The sequence below is a fragment of the Prionailurus viverrinus genome, chromosome A2 (assembly GCF_022837055.1).
Source record: "Prionailurus viverrinus isolate Anna chromosome A2, UM_Priviv_1.0, whole genome shotgun sequence".
In the NCBI taxonomy this organism is placed as follows: domain Eukaryota; kingdom Metazoa; phylum Chordata; class Mammalia; order Carnivora; family Felidae; genus Prionailurus; species Prionailurus viverrinus.
Genome location: NC_062562.1, coordinates 44,294,835 through 44,314,838, shown reverse-complemented (window position 1 = coordinate 44,314,838; position 20,004 = coordinate 44,294,835). Strand labels below are relative to the sequence as shown.

The window sequence follows — 20,004 nt, the reverse complement described above, 5'->3', positions numbered from 1 at the left end:
GTTTTGATTAGCCAAAAAAGAAACAAAAGAAAATGTTATCTATGAAGTAATGGGGAGGGTAGAATAGGGCTTAGAAAGCTCAAGAAGGGATTAATGACCTAAAAAATAGGATGAGAAAAGGTGTGTAGAGATTGCCAAAGACAAATTTGCCTGGGGTCAGCAATCTTGCATTTTGCAAAAGGGGAGGTTACACTCCTCTTTCTCTTATACCACATTACTGCATCATTTTCTGTTTCCAGCCACAAAACCCAGGAAAGAGCTTAAAATGTGTTATGTGTTAAGCAGGCTTCTGTGGATTGTTTGGGAAATTAATCATTTTGTAAATACTATTTAGCAAATTAAAAAAAAAAAGGAATGCTAGTTTTAACTGGCTTCCATAAAGAACTCAATTTCTCACTTTCCATGTATTCTTTCATTTAATCCTTCCAACAACTTTATGAAGTATTATCACTAATCCCATTTTATACAAAGAAAAAATTAACAATCAAGATCAAAGGCCTACTATAAGGAAGAGAATGAATTAAAATCCAGGTTTACCTAATCCAAAAATGTATGCTTTTAGCCTCTTTTCTACATAGAATTCAATTTAAAAGATGAAACCATACTTGTTGATTGTGTAGTTGACTATTTAAAATGCACATTTTTTTCACCCTTCTTCTATTATTTTCTTGAGTTTTCAAGAAAATAAAGGTTGCTTTGCTGTCCTTTGTGCTCTAAGTGTATGACTCTCTTGGTAGCTCTTTTTATTTCTCATATTAGTTTTTTTCTCTTTCTTCATTTTTTTTTGGGGGGGGCATATTTTATTTTATCTAGACCTTTGTGCTACTTAAGAAGTCAAAGAACAACTCGATTTAAAATGTTTGAGTTTCTTCATGTATTCCACAAAAACCTGTACCTATCTAAATCACAAGGTTACTGCGATTAGTGCGATATGGCATCATAAATAATGTTCTCCTTTGGAGACAGGTGTTCTAAAATACAAGCTATTATTACCAGCATTTTTCTCTACAGGAGCTCATCTCTTTTCGCATATCATCCTGACTCAGGAGTGTTAATGGTTAGGAAGCTGCATTCCCTATCGTTGGTTTCATGTTTATACAACAGAAACAGAAACAAAGGTTTCAGAAAAGGATTTGGCTTAGTACATTTTAGAATAAAATATGGAATCTTCACTGTACTCTATCAAGGACCTCTACAGAGGTCCCTGCCTATGTCCCCAGTCTCATTTCCTGTATTTTTCACCTTCCTTAAACATTATAAACATGTTTTGCTTCTTCAAACACTTTAAGTGTTCTTCAAACACTTTAAGGGTAACCCCGTTTTAAGACCTTCATATTTGCTGTTCCCTTTGGAATGCACTCAACTCATCTTTTGGCTCATCATTCCCATATTCAGGACTCATTTCAAATGTCACTTCCCCAGGGTAGCCTTCTCTGAGGCTTTATCTCAAGGAGACCATCACCTGGCTCTGGTTACTCTCCATCACATCACGTCTTTATTATTATGTCTCACATAGCAATTGTCACCACCATCTGTAAAGACGATTTGCTTCTATGCTATTTGGTTTATTGTCTCCCCTACCCACCACTCCCTGCCCCAAGATGAAGATTCACTGGGGCAGCAATCTTTTCAGTCTTTATCAGTTTGCAGCACAGTGCCCAAAACAGTGTTTGATACATTTTAGGTACTTAATTAGCATTTGTTGAGCATCAATCCCCTTCCTGAGGACAACACTGAGTCAACAAGACTTGATGGCCTAAAGTGAACTTTCTTGTATTTGTCCACATGACAAAAAGACCTATGGGTGCTCGATGGCCAGGGATGCTGTGGATGGTCCCTTTAAGACTACATCTCTAATCAAGGAGTTAAGCCACCTACCATGCCTTAATATAAAAGCTCACAGATCCACTGACTAAGACTGAAATACAATCAGCATATGAAATAAGTTCATTACTTGGTATAAGAAATACCCTTCCATCCACTGACCCCTGAGGCTCAGGAAATGCCTGAGATAATGAAAATATCAAACATCATGCAAATTGCATGGGTCTGTTATTTGTGATCAGGGCTATCAGCTAGTCAGTGATATATCATACAATTATCTGTTTTTCATCTAGTGTGAGAATTCTGTAATTTGATAGACTTATGATCATTACAGTTTTGACAGAAAGAAACATGATTCTTCATTTTGTATTTTTACTTCATAGCCTTTTCTTCTCCCCTCTGAAAATTAAAATTAGCAAGTTGTAATTCATTGTACCAGTCTTCTCAAAAAATGGGCAATCCTAGAGGGCAAATCAGATATACTCAAGTAACACTAGAATAAATATTCTCTGAAGAAATGCTGAAAAGGCATGCATCGGGAAGCCATTGTGAAGTCAGTAATCTATAGGAAAAACCTTGGGAACATATTACTAAATGGAGATATATAGGCCACAGATCATGAGCAAACCCTAGAGACCACAAATCTACCCATGAAGCATGAAGCACCATGCTTTAAAGTGAAAGAAATCTTTTCATCTCAAACTTTTTCATTCCACATCTTTTACTTTGTTAACCTTTTAAGGATACAAGCCTGAGGACTGAGTTCACCTTCAAGCTTGCCTACCACTAAGTGGAAGTGGGTACCATCTCTAGGAGGGGCAGTTTCTCACTTCCTCCTTAAAAATGAAACTAGGTAGGTGCTTTCATATTTAAACATTCTCTTATTTGTATCCAAAAAAGTAGGGATTTCTTTTCCCAAGAAGCTTGAGAAGAAATTACACTGATTGTTAACTTCAAAGGGAGAGGCATACTTTATCAGTATTTCCTGACACTCTTATGCTTTGCAATAAAGTTTTGCTTTGAAAGCAAATCGAAGAGTCCTCACCACATTCTCAGTTTTGGATTTTTGACCCAATAAAAGAGTGAATGGTGACTCATAAAGAAAAATGCCAGCCTTCTTATATTCACTGCTCCTAAGAAATTGGACACCCTTTGCCATCTAGTTATTTTCGGGAAATCAAAGCTGTTAGAAGTAACAGGTTTGTTGAATCACCGGCTCAAAGAGGATATTTCTCTGCCCTTTTCGTTTCCCTTATTTGAGAAAAAACATTCCTTGGGGTACTAGATGCTGCATAAGCTGTATCTAGTATACCACTTAAACATTTTTAAGGACATAAAAAAAAAGTTCTGTATATAAATGAAATTCCCAGATGAAGAGCAGCAGTTATTTATGTTGAATTTAAGTTGCTTTGGCAACTTCAACCATATATTTTTATCTCATTACAGTTTTGAAAATAAAACTATCATCAAATATGCATGCAAGCTATGTGTTTATTCATCATCTACTTAGACTTTGCTATGGATGCTGTTTCACTGTTCTTATTTTTCTGGGAGAAATCAGAGATAAGGCTGCAGTGTGGTAAACCTGTCACTTTTTGGAAATGCCATCATTCAAGCCCCTTGCTTTTAAATGCACTGTTGAGGGAGATGAGAACTAATACAGATTCAATCAATACCTATAATATGCCTACAATGAGCACTTATTATATGTCAGCTACCGTTAAAGGCACAGGGGATGTATTAGTGAACAACAACAAAACAAAACAAAACAAAGCAAAACAAAAATCTCTTCGCAAAGAGGCTAACATGGATAGAATGACCATTAACAAAATAAATAAACCATACTCAGTATCTTTGATGATGATAAGGGCTACAGAAAATTAAGGGCAGGAAAACAAAGAAAAACAGAAAAAATAGGATAGGGAATATTGGTATTAACCTTTAAAAGAGGAAGATCATGTAAAAGTAGAATCTATTTACTTCCCTTCTACTTCCAAATGTGCAGGAATAAATCACTCTCCTTCAGCCAACTCAGCTCTGGGCCCCCACAGAGAATGCCAGGAAGGGTGCAAAGTAGTGCTAAGTGACACAGCAGTCTTGATATAGTTTTGTACTTTCTTTTTTTTTTTTTTTTTTTTTTTAATTTTTTTTTCAACATTTATTTATTTTTGGGACAGAGAGAGACAGAGCATGAACGGGGGAGGGGCAGAGAGAGAGGGAGACACAGAATTGGAAACAGGCTCCAGGCTCTGAGACATCAGCCCAGAGCCTGACGCGGGGCTCGAACTCCCGGACCGTGAGATCGTGACCTGGCTGAAGTCGGACGCTTAACCGACTGCGCCACCCAGGCGCCCCTAGTTTTGTACTTTCTTATTTAGAACTGAAGTTAAAGTCACCTTAGTTCAGGTAACATCTGAGGAGCCTAATAAATATTTTCATTTTGCATCTAAAAGTTTAATACAGTTCCCCAGCAAAAACAAACATAAAACTCAAAATAACTCTAAATAACTGAAGAAATGGCAGAAAAAAATGAGCAGGCATACTAAATATACTCTGATTTCCTAAAGGCAGACGATCACCAAACCAGTACTGTGATAATTTATGTGCTGCTTTAAGAGAGCATTACTGTTTCCTGCCTCAGAAATCTTACAGAGCCAGAGAATTTCAGAGCTGGGGAGATCTTACAGCCTTAATGTTTGGGCTGCTACAACAAATACACCACAGACTGGGTGGCTTAAACAACATTTATTTCTCACAGTTCTGGAGACTGGGAAGCCCAAGATTAAGTTGCTGGCAGATCTGGTGTCTGGTGAAGGTCTGCCTCCTGGTTTGCAAATGGCTGTCTCCTCCTCACTGTATCCTCACGTGGTGGTGAATGGAGAGACAGGAAGCCCTCCCTGTCTCTTCTCAAAAGGGCACTCATCTCATTCATGGGAGATCCACCCTCAAGACCATGACCTCATCCCCTCCCAGAGGCTCCACCTTTTAATACCATCACACTGGGCACTAGGATTTCAACATATTAATTTTGGGGAGACATAAACATTCAGTCCATAACACCATCCTTTCTTCAGTCTGAGCTCCTTCCCTCATCACTCCTTCCTTCCTCCCTTTTCCCCATTTATATTATTTATGGTGTCATATGTGGTAGATGGTCTGTAGAGTACGAAGATAAATCAAACAAGGTCCCTGACCTCAAGAAGTTTATAATCTGGGGTTCCTGGGTGGGTCAGTCAGTTAAGCATCTGAGTTTGGCTGAGGTCCTGATCTTATGGTTCATGAGTTCAAGCCCCATGTCAGGCTCCATGTGGACAGCTCAGAGCCTGGAGCATACTACAGATTCCATGTCTCTCTCTCTCTCTCTCTCTCTCTCTCCCACCCCCCACCTGCGTATGCTCTGTCTCTCTCTCTCTCCCTCAAAAATAAACACTAAAACATTAAAAAAAAGAGAAGTTTACAATCTCTATTAGACAAGCCCATAAATAGTTCCAATACAAGGTATAAAGGAAGTAATCAGTGTTGTAGAGTGGTAGAGAGAAGGTTCCATGGGAGATGAAAGGAAGTACTTTTTGCTGGGGGTAAATCATTCAGTCAACATTCCATTTGCACAGACGATGAACCCAAGCATATGGGAACCAAGAGACTTGGATCTTGGGTGTAATTTACGTCAGCACCAATGACCTGCTTCCTCTCCTTCCCCAATGCAGGCTTGTTTATTCTCCCCACTTTCTTTAATGCAGGTCAACGCACATAGGCAGTGCAGGGCACTTCACTCTACTGCAAGGTGATGGTGGGTTCTTATGAGAGCTCTAGCATGAAGCATGTTCCAGACTGCATGAACCATTGAAATCACTAGTGCTCTCATTTTTAAAAAAATATGAGACCAGCTCATATCCAACTACAGGCTCATCATGCACGCCAGCACTGCCATGTCATCTTTCCATCTTTGCAAGGTTACTTCCGAGGTCATTTCCATTCCAACATTTCTGGGTGTGTCTCTGCCTCATAACTTTTCTGCTAGAGTTTCCAGAAGATTCCAGCATGACCCCTGTTGCTCTTCTGAACCAAGAAACTCTCACATCAAAACTCACTCTGGGACTCAATTTCCACAGACTTCTTTAAAGACTGTAGCTGAAGCCATAGTTATCAGTATGCTACAGAACAGGACAAAGGATAGAGACTTTTTAAATGTCCCTGAAGTGTGTGTGCGTGTGTGTGTGTGTGTGTAACTGGTGAGTTTGTGAGTTAATGAAGGTACTTTGGATCTTTGCTGAGGAATCCTGAGATTCAAGTGATGACAGTAATGCTTACATCCTTCTTGTTAAGTTTGAAGTTTGGTACTTCTTTTTAACAATATCATGAGGTCGATACTAAAATAGTCCCTTTCACATACGAGCAAACTGAGACTCAGAAAAGTCAAACAATTTGCTTAAGTTCATATTGGTACTAAGTAATAGCCAAATTTGAACCCCAACTGTCTAATTCCAGATAACCTGATGTTTTCTTTTATTTTAAATTTATTATTGTGTGACATATTAAACATATAAAGGCAAATGTATAATGATTTTTTGCACAGTCCAAAGAATAATAAAATGCACACCTGTGAACTTAACACTCAGATTTACAGCATGGTCAGTAACTTTGAAGACCCTGGGTATTCCTCCAGGATTGTACCCTCCACACTAATTATTCTGCTTACCACCCTGTGTTTACTCTTAAGGTTTTATCAGATACATATGTATTTCTAAAGATTGTAGTTAGTCTTAAATGTAACCTGTACTGTGTGAACATGGAATCGTGTTCCTCTTAGACTTGCTACTTTTGTTTAACATTATTTCTTTGAGAGTCAACTTCAGTGATTATAGCTGTGGTTCATTCATTTTCATTGTGGTTTAATACTTCTTTGTAAGAATTTACCATAGTTTATATATCCTTTCCACTGTTCACACGCAGTTATTATTTTTTTTTTTTTATTGGCTATTACAAACTAACTTGCTATAAGGGCATGTTTTCTGATCACATTTTCAAATGTTTCTCTGGTCTACAGTATATATAATCAAGAGTACCAAAAAAGTTCAGATTTAGTAGTTCAGAAGACAGTTACACAATCTGTTTTCTAAACTGGTTGATACAATTTTCAGTCCTGTCAGCCCAATTGAGCATTGCTGGCTGCTGTTCCTCACCAACACTCAGTATTTTAATTTTTGCAAATATAGTACATGAAATGGTAATTCATTACTTCCAACTTGCATTTCCTTGGTTGCTAATATTTTTTTTTTCATGGGGCACTCACATTTCCTGATTTTTTTTTTTTTAATTTTTTTTTTAACGTTTATTTATTTTTTGGGACAGAGAGAGACAGAGCATGAACGGGGGAGGGGCAGAGAGAGAGGGAGACACAGAATCGGAAACAGGCTCCAGGCTCTGAGCCATCAGCCCAGAGCCCGACGCGGGGCTCGAACTCCCGGACCGTGAGATCGTGACCTGGCTGAAGTCGGACGCTCAACCGACTGCGCCACCCAGGTGCCCCATTTCCTGATTCTTAAAATATTAGTTCATGTAATTTATCTGGTCACCTATGGGATTTTCGTCTGTTTCTGACTCACTGGATTTCTTTGGGACCCTTTCTTATTCAATTATATTTTTACAAATATCTTCTCTGCATTTTGATTCCCCTCAACTCATTTCTTGGTATTTTTTGATCATTTTAAGTCCTATGCATACATTAATCTTTTCTTTTTGGCTAATATTTTTATTCTTTTTTTTTGTTTGTTTATTAATTTATTTTGAGAGAGAGAGAGAGAGAGAGAGAGAGAGAAGATAGAAGCAGGTATGAGGCAGAGAGAAGGACGGACAGAATGCCAATCAGGCTCCATGCCATCAATGCAGAACCCAACGTGGGGCTCGATCTCATGAGCTGTGAGATCATGAACTAAGCTAAGATCAAGAGTCAGACATTTAACTGGCTGAGCCACCCAGACACCCCACATTCACATTTTCTTATTTAAAAAACTCTTCCTTATCCCAAAGCCATATGAGTATTCTCCTATATATATTTTAAAAGTATGAAAGTATTAAAGTTCTGTTATTCTCATGTAAGTCTAGGTCTTGCTTCCAACCATAGCACCACACTATCAGGTATCTATAATCAATTCTCATCATTGGTGGTAGTCATGTACTGTAAAGTTGCAGCAAACACTGAATTAACAAATACTGAACCATTGTCCCTAGGAGGAAATACATGATTAGGTTTCTCTAAGTCTCTAGTCACAATGTTTCCATCAAATGATCAATACATATGTTGTTTTATGTGTGTTTCTGTTTAATGTTTTTAATGTTTATTTATTTTTGACAGAGAGAGACAGAGTGCAAGCAGAGGAGGGGCAAAGAGAGAGGGAGACACAGAATCCAAAGCAGGCCCCAGGCTCCAAGCTGTCAGTACAGGGCCCGATGCAGGGCTTGAACTCACAGACCACAAGATTATGACCTGGGCTGAAGTCAGACACTCAACTGACTGAGCCACCCAGGCGCCGCATGTGTTTCTGTTTAAATACACTTTACTATATAATGTCGATTCATTAATATTAACTTCTACGCAACAGCACTCTAACTCATGCCTGAATGAAGCTTATGTAACATGCATATTTTTTTTTTCCATAAAGCACATCACAGCCTTCTAGCACTTAGAACACTAGACTGCACTCTAACACTACACTCTGGGCTATTTTAAACAATGAAATTACCAACAAAGAACACACAAAAAAGCAAAAAACATGGCACTAAGTAGATTGCCAAAAGGACATTTGTTTATAGGATGAGCTGAAACCTGAAGGCAGAACATCACCTTGTTCACCTTCATCAGGGAAAGTGTGTAGAATGACTCAAGTATTTGCTGTTCTGCACATGTCCATGGATGATCATAAAGGAGCTGAGAACACTGATTTGGGGGTTACAGATAAATTTCAGACATTGTCAATGTATACCCAGCAACTGGCTCAGGACTGGGCACTTTGTTGGCATTTGATAAATGTCACAGTTATATATTCAGTAACTTACACAGAGTTTAAACAAAGATGATATGAAAAATGTTATTCCCTAGGCTGCACTCCAGGTAAAATGATGATTATGAAGAAGACGATAATGATGATGATAGGAGTAAGAGTAATAGTTTAGTAATAACAGCAGTGGCAACAATAAAACTATTAGACATAGTAGTAATAATAATAGTAGCAAGTATACCAATGATGTTTCCTTATATTTTTATAGTACTTGTAAAACTGCTTCACTTCTGCTGAATTTTCATGAATTTTGTGGCCATCCCAATTATCCAAGTCACCTGAACGACATACACAAATGAATGTAGCTTTTCAACAGGGACTTCTTAGGGTGTGCACATTTTTTCCCCATCTTTTTTTTTTTATTGAGGTAAAATATACATAACATAAAATTTCCCATCTTAAATATTTTTAAGTGTACGGCTCAGTGGTATTTAATACATTATTAATGTTGTGCTACCGTCCCCACCATCCATTTCCACAACTATTTTCATCTGATAAAACTGAAATTCTATACCTGTTTAGGATAACCACCCATTGCCCACCCTCCCCTGCCCCTAGCCTCTGGCAACCACCCTTCTGCTTTCTGTCTCTATGAATTGGTATAGTCCTTGTTTTTAAAATTTAAAAACAAAGTTACTCATAATAATTCATCTGATTATGAAAGCATCTTTGTGAAGTAGACAGTGATGGCATTAGGTACTAGGTGCACTGTACAGAAGGCAATATTTGGAATTCAGAAAAGTTTAGAGATTTGTTCAAAGCTAAGATTTCTTCAAATTAAAAAAAAGTCTATTTATTTTTGAGAGAGAGAGAGAGAGAGAGAGAGAGAGACAAAGAGAGAGAGTGTGTACAGGTGGGGGAGGGGCAGAGAGAGAGGGAGACAGAGATTTGAAGCAGGCTCCAGGGTCTGACACATCAGCACAGAGCCTGACATGGGACTGGAACTCATGAACAAACCGTGAGATCATGACCTGAGCCAAAGTCAGATGCTTAACCGACTGAACCACCCAGGCACCCCTTACAGTTAAATTTTTAATAAGTAAATGATACGGTCATTTCCGTATCTTGACTATTGTGAATAATGCTCCAATAAACATGGCGGTGCAGATATCAATCTGAGATGCTATTTTAACTTCATGAGTGTCTGCCTATAGATGAATGAATAAAGATGCGATATATATATATGTATGTGTAGAGATAAACATACACACACACACACACACACACACACACACACACCATGGAATATTATTCAGTCATGAGAAAGAAGGAAATCCTGCCACATGTGACAACATGGATGAACCCTGGAGGATTATGCTAAGTGAAATCAGTAGGAGAAAGACAAATACTATTTGATATCACATATATGAGGAATTTGGAAAGGCCAAACTCGCGGAAACAAAGTAGAATGGTGGTTACCAGGGGAAGGTGGGGGAAATGAGGACATGTTGGTTAAAGGGTACAAATCTCCAGTTTCAATCCAAATAAGTTCTGGGGACCTAATATACAGCACGGTGATTATAATTAACAATAAAGTATTCTATTGTTGAAAGTTTCTAAGGGAGTAGACCTTAGATGTTCCCTTTGCAAAAAAAGAAATGGGAAGTATATGATGGGACGGAGGTGTTAAAGCTATGGGGGTCACATTTTGCTATATATAAATGTATGAAATCAACACCTTAAACTTACATAATGATGTATCAATTATATTTCAATAAAGCTGAAAAAAAGAAGTAAATGGTCTGAGTCTAGAATCCAAAACACTTTCAGTGAAGATTGCAAGCTCCTTGAGGGTAAGAATAACACCTCACACTTAGGCTCTCCAAACCTATTTCAATGCTGTGATGGAGTGGATATGCCATGAAATGTTGCTCTTAAGCATAATGATGATGAAAGCAATGTTATTTTTGACCGAAGAGCAGAACCATAGTATTTTAAAATACAGACCCACTTTTTTTTCTTAACACTTTCCTTTTCTCCTCTGAAGAAAGTCTTTATTATTTTACCAAAATTCATGAAAGGGAACACAAATTGTGTTTTGAAATTGACATGCTGTGCATACGGTGATATGTGCGGCTGTGAAACTTTAACAACCCAGTTCAGCTGTGTTATTAATATTGCTCTTCCTGATTAGTGTTAATTGGAATATTTTAATTGATGCAGTGTTTTACTGCCTTCACAGCTTGACTCAGTTGAGGTGCAGAGAACAATTTTTCAATAATAAAAGCCAAGAGAAGCTACCCTGATCTTACTAAATTCAGCATGAATATATTATGGCAAGCAGACATCACAAAGTCACTGTAGTAGAAAATGGGATGAAGACCATACTCATTTATTCAATTCCTTTAACATATGTTTATGAAGTGCTCAAAACTGGTCAGACCTGGTTTTAGGGGCTTGGGACCCAACAATAAACAAATCAGACAAATACCTGATTTGCAGCATTTACATCTAGCTAGGTGAGGTAGGAAAATTAAAAAAATATATATATGATAAATTTTAATTATAAAGTATGTTAGAAGGTAGTGAAGCTGTGGGAGAAGCAAAATATAGAGCATGTTAAGAAAGACTGGGAGAGCTGGAAGGACAGCTGCAATTTTAGATAATGGGCTCAGGGAAAGCCTGAGGAAGTAGTCTACATTAGAGCAAAGATTTGAAGGAGGTGAAAGGCTTGACTAAGTGAGTGCTTAAGAGAAACCCTTCTGTGAGGAATACCAGGAGCCTACTTTAACTAGAGTGTAATGAATGAGGAAGAGAGCAGTTAAGAGATGGGGTCAGGGAGGTACTGGGGCAGGGAAAGTGAGTGACTGCTCAGGGCCTTGATGATCACTGTTTTGGCTCTTATTTTGAGTGAAAGTGGGAGCCACTGCAGACTTCTGAGCAGAAGAATGACATGGTTTTGTGGTTATTCAACTCAATTCTGTTCAACAAGGATGACTGCCATTACATGTCTGGTGGAGTGCTAAGAAACAAAAGACCTAAAGATAAATTAAGACTAGCCACCGCTTCTGAACAGTTCCTCATCTTGTAGGGGAGATGTAGACAACTACTTGATTCAAAACAGACACTGCAAGAGATTTAGCTCATGTGTAACAAAGTGCTTATGAGAATACAAAGTAGAAAGTTAGTCTTCTTGCAGTAGAAAGTTAGTTACAGTACATAACATGCACTCATGACCTCAAAAAAATAAGATTTCAAGGGGAGAAAAAAGAGAGGAAAGAATGCCAGGATAAGAGCATTAGAATGAATAAAGACAATCTCATTAAAAATGGAATCAGAAGGTCATGAACAAGGAGCACTCATGTACTATTACTGTCACACCTTGCACAGTTCAGCAGGAAGAAGTAAGATTTCCTTTCTATCCAGCAACAGCAAGATGCTTTCACCTGTAACCAACGAGAAACGGCCACTACTTTGATTGCCTGCAGCCAATGACAAACTGCCAATACTCTGAACTCCTCTATTTCTCCAGTGAAGTTTAAAAAAATTTTTTTTTAATGTTTGTTTATTTTTGAGAGAGAGAGAGAGAGAGAGAGAGAGAGACAGAGCACGAGCAGGGGAAGGGCAGAGAACGAGGGAGACACAGAATCTGAAGCAGGCTCCAGGTTCTGAGCTATCAGCACAGAGTCCAATGTGGGGCTGGAACTCACGAACTGTGAGATCATGACCTGAGCCTAAGATGGATAATTAACTAAATGAGCCACCCAGGTGCCCCTCCAGTAAAGTTTTGTTCAAAACAAACCCTCTCAACTTCCTCCTTTCCTTTATAAAAGTATGCTCTCCCCTTGCATATACTCTAGACTTGCCTATACTTTGCACCATACTTTGTATCCTGATTGTGATTCCAACTCTATTCCTGAATAAACTCATTTGTTACTTGATAACCTCTGTTGGTTAATTTTTAAGGTTGACAAGGAACACCATACACAAAGATCGAGAAGCATTAAAAATATATAGTGTGGTCATCAAATGACCGACAGGTGTCTGCACAAAAATAAGAGACACAAAACTAGAGAGGTGGATAAGGGTCATCCTGCAGACATTGCTGACACTCTAGAATTGCATTCTGTTTTCCAGAGTAATCTTACTAACATAGAGACACTTTTAAAATATTTTGTGGTTTATGGGGTACCTGAGTGTCTCAGTTGGTTAAGCATCCGACTTTGGCTCAGGTCATTTTCTCATGGTTTATAGGTTGAAGCTCTTTGTCGGGCTCTGTGCTGACAATTCAGAGCCTGGAGCATGCTTTGGAATCTGTGTCTCCCTCTCTCTCTCTGCCTCTTCCCCACTCAGGCTGTCTCTCTCTCTCTCTCTCCCTCAAAAATGAAATAAAATATAAATATATATAATATAATAAAATATCATAAAGTAAAATAAATATTTTGTGGTTTAAATTAAAGGCTGTAACAAGGGATGAAGAAGAGCATTATATAATACTTACCAGGTCTATCCATCAGAAAGAGGTAACAATTATAAACATCTATTCACCAAATAGGGGTGCCCCCAAATATATAAAACAATTAATCACAAACATAAACAACCTTACTGATAAGAGTGTGGTAATTGCAGGGGACTTTAATATCACACTTACAACGATGGATAGATCATCTAGACACAGGATCAATAAAGAAACAAGGACCCTGAATGATACACTGGATCAAGTGGACTTGACAGATATATTTAGAACTCTGCATCCCAAAGCAACAGAATATACTTTCTTCTCGAGTGCACATGGAACATTCTCCAAGATAGATCACATACTGGATCACAAAACAGCCCTTCATAAGTATACAAGAATTGAGACCATACCATGCACACTTTCAGACCACAATGCTATGAAACTTGAAATCAACCAGAGGAAAAAGTCTGGATAAACCTCCAAAAGCATGGAGGTTAAAGAACACCCTAGTAAAGAGTGAATGGACCAACCAAGCAATTAGAGAAGAAATTAAAAAATATATGGAAACAAATGAAAATGAAAATACAATAATCCAAACGCTTTGGGATGCAGCCAAGGCAGTCCTGAGAGAAAAATACATTGCAATCCAGGCCTATATGAAGAAACAAGAAAAATCCCAAATACAAAATCTAACAGCACACCTAAAGGAAATAGAAGCAGAACAGCAAAGACACCCCAAACCCAGCAGAGGAAGAGAAATAATAAAGATCAGAGCAGAAATAAACAATATAGATCTAAAAAAAAACTGTAGAGCAGTTTTGAAACCAACCAAGAGTTGGTTTTTTGAAAAAATAAACAAAATTGACAAACCTCTAGCCAGGCTTCTCAAAAAGAAAAGGGAGAACTCAAATAGATAAAATCATGAATGAAAATGGAATTATTACAACCAATCCCTCAGAAATACAAGCAATTATCAGGGAATATTATGAAAAATTATATGCCAACAAACTGGACAACCTAGAAAAAATGGACAAATTCTTAAGCACCCACACACTTCCAAAACTCAAACAGGAAGAAATAGAAAACTGGAACAGACCCATAACCAGCGAAGAAACTGAATCAGTTATCAAAAATCTCCCAACAAATAAGAGTCCAGGACCAGATGGCTTCCCTGGGGAATTCTACCAGACATTTAAAGCAGAGATAATACCTATCTTTCTCAAGCTATTCCAAAAAATAGAAAGGGAAGGAGAACTTCGAGACTCATTCTATGAAGCCAGCATTACTTTGATTCCCAAACCAGACAGAGACCCAGCAAAAAAAAAAAAAAAAAAAAAAAAAAGAAAAGTACAGGCCAATATCCCTGACGAATATGGATGCAAAAATTCTCAGCAAGATACTAGCAAATCAAATTCAACAGCATATAAAAAGAAGTACTCACCATGATCAAGTGGGATTCATTCCTGGGCTGCAGGGCTGGTTCAACATTTGCAAATGAATCAATGTGATCCATCACATTAACAACAGAAAAGATAAGAACCATATGACCCTGTCAATCGATGCAGAAAAAGCATTTGACAAAATTCAGCATACTTAACAAAAACCCTCCAGAAAGTCAGGATAGAAGGAACATACTTAAATATCCTAAAAGCCATTTATGAAAAGCCCACAGCTAATATCATCCTCAATGGGGAAAAACTGACTTTCTTCCGGAGATCAAGAACACGACAGGGATGTCCACTTTCACTGCTGTTGTTTAACACAGTGTTGGAAGTTCTAGCATCAGCAGACAACAAAAGGAAATCAAAGGCATCAAAATTGGCAAAGATGAAGTCAAGCTTTCACTTTTTGCAGATGACATGATTTTATTCATGGAAAACCTGACAGACTCCACCAAAAGTCTGCTAGAACTAATACATGATTTCAGCAAAGTCACAGGATACAAAATTAATGTACAGAAATCAGTCGCATTCTTATACACTAACAATGAAGCAACACAAAGACAAATAAATAAATTGATCCCATTCACAGTTGCACCAAGAATCATAAAATACCTAGGAATAAACCTAACCAAAGATGTAAAAGATCTGTATGCAGAAAACTATAGAAAGCTTATGAAGGAAATTGAAGAAGATACAAAGAAATAGAAAAACATTCCGTGCTCATGGACTGGAAGAATAAATATTGTTAAAATGTCAATACTACCCAAAGCAATCTACACATTCAATGCAATCCCAATCATAATTGCACCAGCATTATTCTTGAAGGTAGAACAAACAATCCTAAAATTTATGAACCACAAAAGACCCTGAATAGCCAAAGTAATTTTGAAGAAGAAAACCAAAGCGGGAGGCATCCCAATCCCAGACTTTAGCCTCTACTACAAAGCTGTCATCATCAAGACAGCATGGTATTGGCACAAAAACAGACACATAGACCAATGGAACAGAATAGAGACTACAGAATTGGAGTCTCCCACAAACGTATGTCCAACTAATCTTTGACAAAGCAGGAAAGAATATTCAATGGAAAAAAGACAGTCTCTTTGACAAATGGTGCTGGGAGAGCTGGACAGCAACATGCAGAAGGATGAAACTTACACCATTCACAAAAATAAACTCAAAATGGATAAAGGACCTGAATGGAGACAGGAAACCATCAAAACCCTAGAGGAGAAAGCAGGAAAAAACCTCTCTGACCTCAGCTGCAGCAATTTCTTACTTGACACAAAGGAATTAAAGCAAAAATGAACTATTGGGACCTCATGAAGATAAAAAGCGTCTGCACAGCAAAGGAAACAATCAACAAAACTAAAAGGCAACCAACGGAATGGGAAAAGATATTGGTAAATGACATATTGGACAAAGGGCTAGTATCTAAAATCTATAAAGAGCTCACCAAACTCCACACCCGAAAAACAAATAATCCAGTGAAGAAATGGGCAGAAGACATGAATAGACACTTCTCTAAAGAAGACGTCCAGATGGCCAACAGGCACATGAAAAGATGCTCAATGTCACTCCTCATCAGGGAAATACAAATCAAAACCACACTCAGATATCACTTCAGGCCAGTCAGAGTGGCTAAAATGAACAAATCAGGAGACTATAGATGCTGGAGAGGATGTGGAGAAACGGGAACCCTCTTGCACTGTTGGTGGGAATGCAAAGTGGTGCAGCCGCTCTGGAAAACAGTGTGGAGGTTCCTGAAAAAATTAAAAATAAATCTACCCTATGACCCAGCAGTAGCACTGCTAGGAATTGACCCAAGTGATACAGGAGTGCTGATGCATAGGGGAACTTGTACCCCAATGTTTATAGCAGCACTTTCAACAATAGACAAATTATGGAAAGAGTAAATGTCCATCAACTGATGAATGGATAAAGAAGTTGTGATTTATATATACAATGGAATACTACTTGGCAATGAGAAAGAATGAATTCTGGCCTTTTGTAGCAACATCGATGGAACTGGAGAGTGTTATGCTAAGTGAAATAAGTCATACAGAGAAAGACAGATACCATATGTTTTCACTCTTATGTGGATCCTGAGAAACTTAACAGAAGACCATGGGGGAGGGGAAGGGGGAAAAAGTTATAGAGAGGGAAGAAAGCAAATCATAAGAGACTCTTAAAAACTGAGAATAAACTGAGGGTTGATGGGGGGTGGGAAGGAGGGGAAATTGGGTGATGGGCACTTAGGAGGGCACCTGTTGGGATGAGCACTGGGTGTTGTATGGAAACCAATTTGACAATAAATTTCATATTAAAAATAAATAAATAAATATATCATTTGAAGTAAAAAATAACAAAATATCATAAAATAAAATAAGGTATTTTGTGGTGTTAGTTACAAAAGGTTAATAAAACACAATAAAGAAACCTGTTTTTTTTTTTAAATGTTTATTTATATTTGAGAGAGAGAGAGTGAGAGAGAGAATGCACAAGCAGGGGAGGGGCAGAGAGAGAGATGGAGACAGAATCAAAAGTAGGCTCCAGGCTCTGAGCTGTCAGCACAGAGCCGGACGTGGGGCTCGGGCCCATGAACTGTTAGATCATGACCTGGGCTGAAGTCGGTCGCTCAACTGACTGAGCCACCCAGGCGCCCCAAAAAACTTGTTTAACTTTGTTTAACCCATCATTTCCTAAGTTTAGTTGAGCTCTGTACACTTTGGAGGTACATTTATTATTTAAAAAAATTTATTATTTTTTTTATTTTTGCATGCATGAAGAGAGAAAGAGTGTGAGCAGTAGAGGGGCAGAGAGAGGGAGGGAGAAACAGAACCCGAAGCAGGCTCCAGGCTCTGAGCTGTCAGCGCAGAGCCCGATGAGGGTCTCGAACTCACAAACCATGAGATCATGACCTTGGCCGAAGTCGGACACTCAACCGACTGAGCCACCCAGGAGCTGCTGGAGGTACATTTATTAATAATATCCTACAGAACCAGAGTTCACTGGTTTGGGAAACACTAACAGAATCAATGAGAGCTATAGTAAGAATTTAGGTCTGGAGTGGATGTGATGTGTTGAGCAACATAATAATATTTGGATTTAGAAAAATTAACTCTTAGAGAATGGTATGAAGTCAGGACAAATACTCTGGGGATATGGGAACAGAATAAGATGAAGTTAAAAACAAATGCAAAGTTCTGTACCCTTCTTTTAATCTTTCTTCCAGAAAACTTTAAAGAACACATGATATTATGTATGAACTTAAGCAATTAGCATTTCTTCTGATAAGTCTTAAAGAAAGAAGCTGAAACACAATGTGAACTGGTAATACTCATCTTTATTCAGAACGGTGATGCTCGCCTAAATTAGATTTCATTGAATTAATGTAGCAATGAGAAAACTTGGGGGTATATTTAGCTTGTGTATTAAGTATGGATTTTATTTTTAGACTCCAGCTCTTCATTTCCATTTTTTTCTCAGAGAAATAAGGGTGTATTAAAAACCATATTGTGAAATTAAAAGGAGTATTGAAAAGTAAATTTGATCAAGTGGTATTTTTAGGTTAGGGGATGCCAAAAGATTCTACTTGATTGGCTTTAAAGAAACTCAAATTCTTGTCAGCCAAACTAATGGATTCCTCAGCTTTCAATGTATGGTTTCTAGAATATCTCCATATATAATCCTATAAAAGACATCTCTTAATAATTCCATTTTACTAAGAACTGCAGTGATGAAGTTGAAAGCTACCAAATAAGATGTGCAAGTTACAGTGTGACTTAGGTCCCCTTTTTGGTCAAAAGCCAAGTACATAACCTGAGATGTGCTTGGATTTAATTTAAAAGAAGAAACCAGGGGCGCCTGGGTGGCGCAGCCGGTTAAGCATCCGACTTCAGCCAGGTCACGATCTCGCGGTCCGGGAGTTCGAGCCCCGCGTCCGGCTCTGGGCTGATGGCTCAGAGCCTGGAGCCTGTTTCCGATTCTGTGTCTCCCTCTCTCTCTGCCCCTCGCCTGTTCATGCTCTGTCTCTCTCTGTCCCCCAAAAAATAAATAAACATTGAAAAAAAAATAAAAGAAGAAACCAAACACAAACCTAACTTCTTTTATCTGAATTGTCGAGAAAGCACTAATGAACGATTCTATAAAAAAACCTGTTCTTTTCTCCAGCTATTTCTGTGACTAATGAAAGGGTTAGAAAAGTAATTTTCAAAAGTCTGAGAAGGAGTTGTCTAAATTTTCCACAGTAATGAACACATAAAAATTAGATGCAATAAAAAGATTATTTACAATCAAATATTCTAAAAATCAGATTAGTTTTTGAATTGATCATATTCTTTTTTTTTTTTTTGGATACAAAACAAAGTTAAATCAAAACATATCCTTCTGTTACTCTCAAGTAAGACTGCTATGAGTAAAACTTTTAAGCTTCTTACCTATTTAACAAATATATTACAGAAAGTCCCCTCTGCTTCCCTTTGGGAGTGGTACCTGAGTTGTGGGTGGGGTGGGGGGAAAGGTATTAGGATCCCACGAAATCCCAATTACAAAGTCTCCCTCCATATTTCTTGGAGACAAGGAAAGAGAATAACAAACGAGAATGGACAAAAAAAAGTACATATATGAAGCCACTCAGCACCAGACCCTGGAGAGAAGGGGTGGATGCTGAACTAAATGCCATGAGGAAAAGTTCTAGGCCTTCATTGCCTCAACTACTCACTTTCTCCAAAACACTGTGTGTGCCAAAATCTTATCCAGCTCTTTCTTGAGGTATATATCAAAGTGTCAGCCTGCCAGTTTCAATTTTGATAGTGAATCTAATTTGGAATATTTGTTCATGACTATGATACTTCCAAAATATTAACAGCTTTCAGATTATTGAATCATTTAAATATTCCAGGGGTGGGGGTTGATGGTTCTCACTGAAACCAGCAGAACATAATCAAACTTGTAGAATAGAAATGTGGATACTATATGAGAACCTTCTTACCCACGGGCAGAGAATTATAGCATTGCAAGTTTTCAAAGGACTCAAGACATCATTTATTTGCACTCCCAAAGGAAATTGAAGCCTGGAGCTGTCAAGTGATTTGCTTGAAGTGCCCTGTTTGTGGCACAGCCAGGATAAGAACCCAAGCTGACACTTTTACTACACTCCCATTCCAATATACTGTATTATGCTAACAGTTACTGCAAAGTTTATTCTGAGAAAACTGCTTTTCCATGACCAAAAAGGGGATTTATCATGGAATAAGTTTGGGAGTTACTGCTCACTGTA

General features: G+C 38.1%; 1 protein-coding gene across 6 annotated transcripts in view; it reads right to left on the bottom strand.

Moving 5' to 3' along the window:
• The window catches only part of CNTN4 (contactin 4), a 907,777-nt gene that overhangs the window by 240,305 nt on the left and 647,468 nt on the right, over positions 1-20,004 (bottom strand). The window contains exon 1 of one of the 6 annotated variants that reach the window (XM_047849695.1): positions 6,218-6,222. The exons of the other annotated variants lie outside the window; for them this stretch is intronic. The gene's annotated coding sequence lies outside the window, so the exon portion shown is untranslated. Of the gene's footprint in view, positions 1-6,217; positions 6,223-20,004 lie in introns of those variants that run through there. 6 annotated transcript variants of the gene reach the window in all.